Here is a 6,055-nt window from a genome sequence, read left to right as displayed (position 1 = left end):
AGCTTCCCCAGCTCCCAGCTCCCCGAGCAGGTTGCAGGGGGCAAGACAAGCTTTCAAACACCTCAAAGCAGAAGGGACAATTGCTACCCAAGCTCTGGCCAAGTTCTCCAAAGAAGGAAAGAAAGACCCAAGTGTTGCAGCATCCCTTAAAGCTCTCTGAGAAGTGATGACCGAAATCTCCTGGAGTCTGGCCCATGCTCCGCTCCCAAACCTCAGGCTCCCTGTCGCTTCTGGCAGCTCTCCTATGCACAGGTGCCTGGGGAGTACGGGAATTCCTGCCAGGTTTTCCCAGCCCTTTTCCCAGGCAATGGGCCCCTAGATGGCAGTGTTTCTGTTCAGGAGCCCCGCCGCTGCTTCCCGGGCGAGCTCCGTGGATCCCTTTCGTGCTAGGCTTTGGAGAAGCTCCGAGATTAACGCTGGGCTGAAGTGGACAGCTTAGCACCCGCTGCCTCTTATCGCTCCCTCAGTGAAAGTGGCTTGAATTGTGTGACCTTGGGGGACCAGCGGTTTTAGGCTGGACAGTAGTTTCTGGCTGTCCTTCCCAACCCCGTGGTGGAATTGGCTCAGGATTGATTGCTCGGACAATTGCCTGTTGGTCAGGGAGGTAGCAGGGATTTTTGGAGGTGGTGGGCATTCTTTGGTGTGACAAAACTCAGCTAGTTTTCTTTGTGTGCTTGGGGATGCAGACAGAGTCTGCTCTTCCCCATATGTGTGGAGGCTGCCTGTGTGGGACTAGGGCCTTGTCTTTGGCTGGAGGAGAGCTGGGAGCTGAGGGAAGGAAAATGTTGCTGGAGAGAGGACTGTCATTGCTGCTGCACACTTGGAGCTGTCACTTGCTGTCACCTCCTCCCTGCACCTGGCTCTGCTCACTGCCTGAGTGATGGGGATCCTGGGCTCAACAGCCTCCTCCTTTTCCAGGGCTTGTGCTGTGATGCTGGATGGAGACCACACCTCAGAGGCTGTGCCTGTGTTTATCTTCTCTCCTGGATGCCAACGTGACAGGTACTTTCTTTGTCCATATAAGCGTCAAGGGAGAAAGATGGAGGGAGCCTGGGGGCTGCAGTCCCTCACTGGCTGCACTTGATAGCTTTGCTTCAAGCTGGGGGCCAATCCCACTTGGCTTCTGACCACGTTTTATCATGGACTCAACCCATTTGGGGTCAAGAAAAGGAGAGGAAGACTCAGAAAGCCAGGGATGTGTTCCTGTCCCTGGGCACTGTGAAATGCAGCACGTGTTCTGGGGTACTGTAACTCTTCCCTATTACAGCCCTCCTGGAAGCTGGCAACAAAATTCAGCCCCTTGCCAAGGGCCCTAGAGAGCTGAGCACGGGGGAAGGGAAACACCATATTCAGCAAAGGTCTGGGTCATTTGTACTCATTGTGGCTCCTTGGGGTTTTATGAATCTAAGTGTACCCTCATCTTGGGAGAACTGCGTTTACTCTGTGGACCAGAAATAGGGGCTAGACCCAGATCTTGCTTGAACTTGGCTGGTGTGGTGACAACAGCTGACCTGAGATCAGGGGCAGTCTCCTCTTCAGCTAATTCCAACCACTTCCACTAAGAGAAGTGCTGAGGTGCGTGTGACAGCGTTTCCCTCCTGTATGGCAAAGATGGGAGGAGCAAGCCCTGCTCCTGAAGCTCTCCCCTTGTACTCCATCCCCTCCCTCTCCCCTCTGCCAGCCTGGCCCCTTGCCCAGGGCTGCTCATGCTCCCCCTCAGCGCTGTGGAGGAGCCTGGAGCTGCTCCTGAGCAGCAGAATGATGCTGATGCTGCAAAGTGTGGAAGGGGGACTGGATTTCAGGTGCTGCAGGAGATGCCAGTCACTTCCTAGCTCTGCCACAGCAGGGGAGAAATCATTCCTATGTCCCTGTGCATCATTTCCCTCTACATAAAACAGGCAGTGATCCTGTTCTTGCTTCCTTGAGTTGATGCCAAAGGAGAAAGACTGGTTCCTCCTTGGTTTTCCCCCAGCACAGCTGATGGTCTCTTTGAGGTTGGTGTGGTCGTGCCTGGGCTTTCCAATCCCCCAGGAGACCTTGGAGCTGGCTTTGCAGGAGTGTGGCAGCAGAGATGAGCTGCCTGGCTGTCCCTCAGCCTCTCAAGGCCATGAGACAGCTTTCCCCCAGCCTGTACAAGAGCTTTCTCTGCCAGTCCTGCACCTGCAGCCTGGGAAAATGGCTCCAGTCATGCTGCAGCGGGCATGGACAATTGATTATAAGTGGTCATAGATTACCTGGAGCAATGCTATTAAATTTAATACACTTCTCCACTGGCTCTTGGGGCTCAGCTTCGGGTTGTGTAACTGACATCTTGTTGCAAAGCATTTTGGGGACATGGCAAGGGGCGGGAGGCAAAGAGATTCAACTGCAAAAAGAGGGAGAAGAAGATGAGTTTCTGTTGAGATTTATTTCCTGCCCTATAATTGGCCAGAAAAGCTGTGTAAACCTTCTCTGTTTGTGGAACAAATACTGCAAGAGTTACTGCTCTGACCTTTTTTTTTTTCTTTTCCACTGGACAATTGTCTGTGCCCTTGCTATTCTGAAGCCTTGATATGCTGGTGGCAGATTTATGCCATGTTGAAACCCACTTCTTATTGCCTCAGAGTTGATTGGAGGAAAGGAAACTTGCTTGCTGAAAAAATAAACCCGCTACTGTGTGCCCTGCATGCCAAGCTGGGCTTGATGTTTAGGAGTCCTCTTTTCCTTGTCAGCTTCTTGTCTCCTGTCACTGTGTCATGTTTGAAAGGTGAGGGACCAGCTCTAAAGAGGATCACCACTGGATTTAGGCAAGAGTGAGATACCTAATGAGCAACCCACACTGTGATGCAGCGAGGCCACTGCTTCCTCTCGAGGGAAGGGTTGTTCAGCGTGCAAGTCCTGCCCTGGCTTAACAAAAGCTTGTGGCAAATCCCCATGTGAACACTCTCACATTGATTTGGCAGCTGCTAAATTTGGGAATAAATCCACCTTCCATGGCAGCAATAGTAAATCAGATGAGGCACATCCAGTGAGGGTTTGGAGTCCACTATAAAAGTGCATTTGGTTTGTGTGTGGTTCACAGCCTGCCTGTGCTGGGGAGGACTTGGTGCTAAAGCTCTGTGCAACAAAACTCAGAGTTTTAATCCTGTCCTGGGGGAGATCCCAGGTGAGAGCTCAGTGCTTTTTGGAGTCTTCATCACCCTGCAAGCCTCTGATGCTGGTGCTTAGAGCCCCTTTTCCCTCTGTATCAACACAGAACTGACAAGCCAACAGGGTTGTATAGTAGCCAGACAGCGTAGAGAGGCTGTACAACAAAGGCCACTTGGAATCATCGAGCTTCCCCTTGAGTGCCACACAATGCCACTTGCCAGCCTCAGCTTCTCATAAGTGTTGGGTGGGTTTGAGGTCTATTGCTACTGGCCCTGTCCAAGCAGGGGTGGTTCTGTCTGTAAGTTTTATTCTGGGTAATACAGGATTCTTGTGATAGCTGCTAAATGTCAGCCCTCATTAGGAAGTATATAATCTTGGGGATGTGTTTCTCCTTGTGTTGGAGGCTGCTGGTGTTTCACTGAGTGTCTGAGTGCGGAATCAGGCCTGTATTTGTGTATGTCCCCGTGCACTTCCTCCTGCAGGTGACAGGAGAGCAGAGGGTGTGGGGTTTAATCCATGTGTCTGTGTGGGCAGCTCAGGCAAGGCTGTTTGTCAGCTGGAATCCCAGCACAAGGCTCTGCAGCATCAGCCACAGCTTCCTTTTTGCCTTCTGTCACATTTGGAAGGAGGGAAGATGTAGCTGAGTCTTGCAATAGTAGGTCAAAACATACTGCAGCACTAAACATCAGAGCAAAAGCTTTCTTGTACATACACATGGTTTTATTCATCCTGTTATTTTCTTTATCAAATGCTTACTTGCCTTTACAGAGCAGCTTTCAGCCCCAGGGAAAGAAAGTGACTCTGGGAGGGAAGCTGGGCTAGTGACTGGAGTGGGTGACAGCTATGGAAAATGGGCAATCTGGACTTTTATTCCTGATTCTGCTCTGGCTCCTGTCCTCCAGATCTCTGTGAAGAGCTGAAGAAATGAAGCACAGGGGCTGTCACTGCATGTGTACGTGGCACACAGCCTGGTGGCACCCCCAGAGCACCCTGGGCACAGCAAGAAATGCCAGTCATGCTTGCAGGTGTTTCTGGCTGGCTAGCAGTCTGGTTAGGGTACCCTGGTTAGGTTAGGAACTAGCTCTTTTATCCAGGCAAAGCTTTGCCTGGGATTCTTCAACGTCCAGACATGTAGACAGCTTATTTTTAAGGTCTCATTTGAAAGATGTCAGCTCCCCCTCCCTAGTCTTCCCCAGGCAGTGAGAGCAGAAAACTAAATTTATCTGCATTGGGACAGAGAGAGCTGGAGTAAACCAGCCAGGAGCTGCTCCAGATCTGCTGGGGGGAACAACTGGCGCAGAGCTGTCTGTCTGTCCGAGTCAGAGGTGCTGGGGTGCAGCTGATGCTGGGCTGACTGTGACACCTGCACAGCGTTTTCCATTCCTCTCCCTGGGGTTCAAAATTTGCTGGAAAGTTTGCCTTGCTGAGGTGATGTTTTGTCAGTCTCTGGGTTAATATGTTTCTTCTGTAGGTGAGGCAAAGCAGTCCCTCTGCTTGTTGGGAGACAGATGAGGAACTACACTCCTTGCTTTGCTTCCCAGGACCTTGTGAGAACCCCAGGGTGGAAACAGTTCTGGAGAAGAGGTGAAGTCATTTTTGCTCAGGAACTTTTGAATATCCTGTAGGTAGTGGGTAGGAATGGGTACTGTGAAGGACTCAAGTATTTTCAGTTTGAGGGTAGCTGCCCACAGGGCCCTTTTTCGTTTCATTCTTGATTGGTGGAAGGGAACACAGGGCAGATGTTTGAATGGGTGTGTGCTGCACACTGCTGTGTGCCTGAGGTAAAGAAGAGACTCTTCACTGTGTTCCTTCCTGAGGCTGTCTGGGGCATGGGCAGGTGGGGAATCAGTGGGATCTGTTTTTTCTTTTCCTCTTCCTAAAACTGGAGCATCCTTCTCTGTCAGGCTGCTGCTAATGAGTTAGTTAAACAGCATCTCCTTACTGGAAACTCTTTTCAGTCCAATTAAGATCTTGCAACATGTCAGTTGTGACAATAAATGTGAATTAAGGCTCATTTCTCCTTTTTTATGATGTTTATTAGAACATGGGAATGCTCATTTAGAGAAGCTAATCATGGTTATTTATTTGTCAGTGGTACCAAGAAGCCCCTGCTCAGGCTAGAGACCCAGTGCCAGATGCTGTGTGTTCTCCATGGAAGGAGTGGGAGCCAGCCTTGGGGAACCATGCAGGAAGAGCCCAGGTGAGGCAGAGAGACTCCTGTGACCATTCAGCCCCAGCTGCAGGATTTGCTGCTGCTTGGAGATGCTGTGAGAGAGAGAGAGCCACTGGAGTCAAAGAAGGCAAGAGGAGAATGCGTAATTCATCTTTCCTCTCAAGCTGCTTTGATTCAATGGCTTGGCCAGGACTTAAAGCAAGCTCTTCTAGGAGTTGGGCTGCTATGAAGATGCTTTCCAGCTCACCTAACAGGGAAAAGGAATTATTTTTTGCTGTGGGGAACCCAGGCAGGTAGATATAATAGAGAAGGCCTGTAGGAAGGTTCAGTGCTTCACCTTGTTTTCAAGGGGAGCTTGGTTTGTGCTTCTCAAACCCCTAACCAATAAAATTAAAATATCCAGTAATTAAGAGCAGAAATCCAAGGACGTGGAGGCACAGAGACTGAGAAGTATGCCAGGAAGGAGAAAGTCAAACTAATGATCCTCCCCTGCTGCCTGTCCTGCAGAGAACCAAGAACAGTCAACCCTCAGTGCCTCTCCCTGTGAGGGTGACCCCATGCTGGGGGTAAGGGTCTGGCCCCCCTTGCCCTGAGGTTGCCATGTGGGGATGGGCAGAATTTACTGGAGACAAAAGGCATTGAGCACAATGAGACAAATTTTCCTGTGGCCTTCTGCAGTCCCATGCTGGCATCAGTAGTGTCTGAGCTGTGGGCTGCTGAGCTCTGTCCCTAGCCTGTGTTTTGAGCTTCCAG

At 50.7% G+C, this 6,055-nt stretch overlaps 1 long non-coding RNA gene across 1 annotated transcript in view; it reads left to right on the top strand.

Annotated features, from left to right (window-relative positions):
- The first annotated feature begins 917 nt into the window (after positions 1–917).
- LOC131581163 (uncharacterized) overlaps positions 918–6,055 on the top strand; it is a 40,879-nt gene continuing 35,741 nt past the window's right edge. The window contains exon 1 of the long non-coding RNA XR_009278019.1: positions 918–1,002. This is a non-coding gene — a long non-coding RNA (uncharacterized LOC131581163). The remainder of the gene's footprint in view (positions 1,003–6,055) is intronic.

The sequence above is a fragment of the Poecile atricapillus genome, chromosome 7 (assembly GCF_030490865.1).
Source record: "Poecile atricapillus isolate bPoeAtr1 chromosome 7, bPoeAtr1.hap1, whole genome shotgun sequence".
NCBI classification, from domain to species: domain Eukaryota; kingdom Metazoa; phylum Chordata; class Aves; order Passeriformes; family Paridae; genus Poecile; species Poecile atricapillus.
The sequence above is the reverse complement of the archived record's forward strand: the minus strand, read 5'-3'. Positions and strand labels throughout refer to the sequence as shown.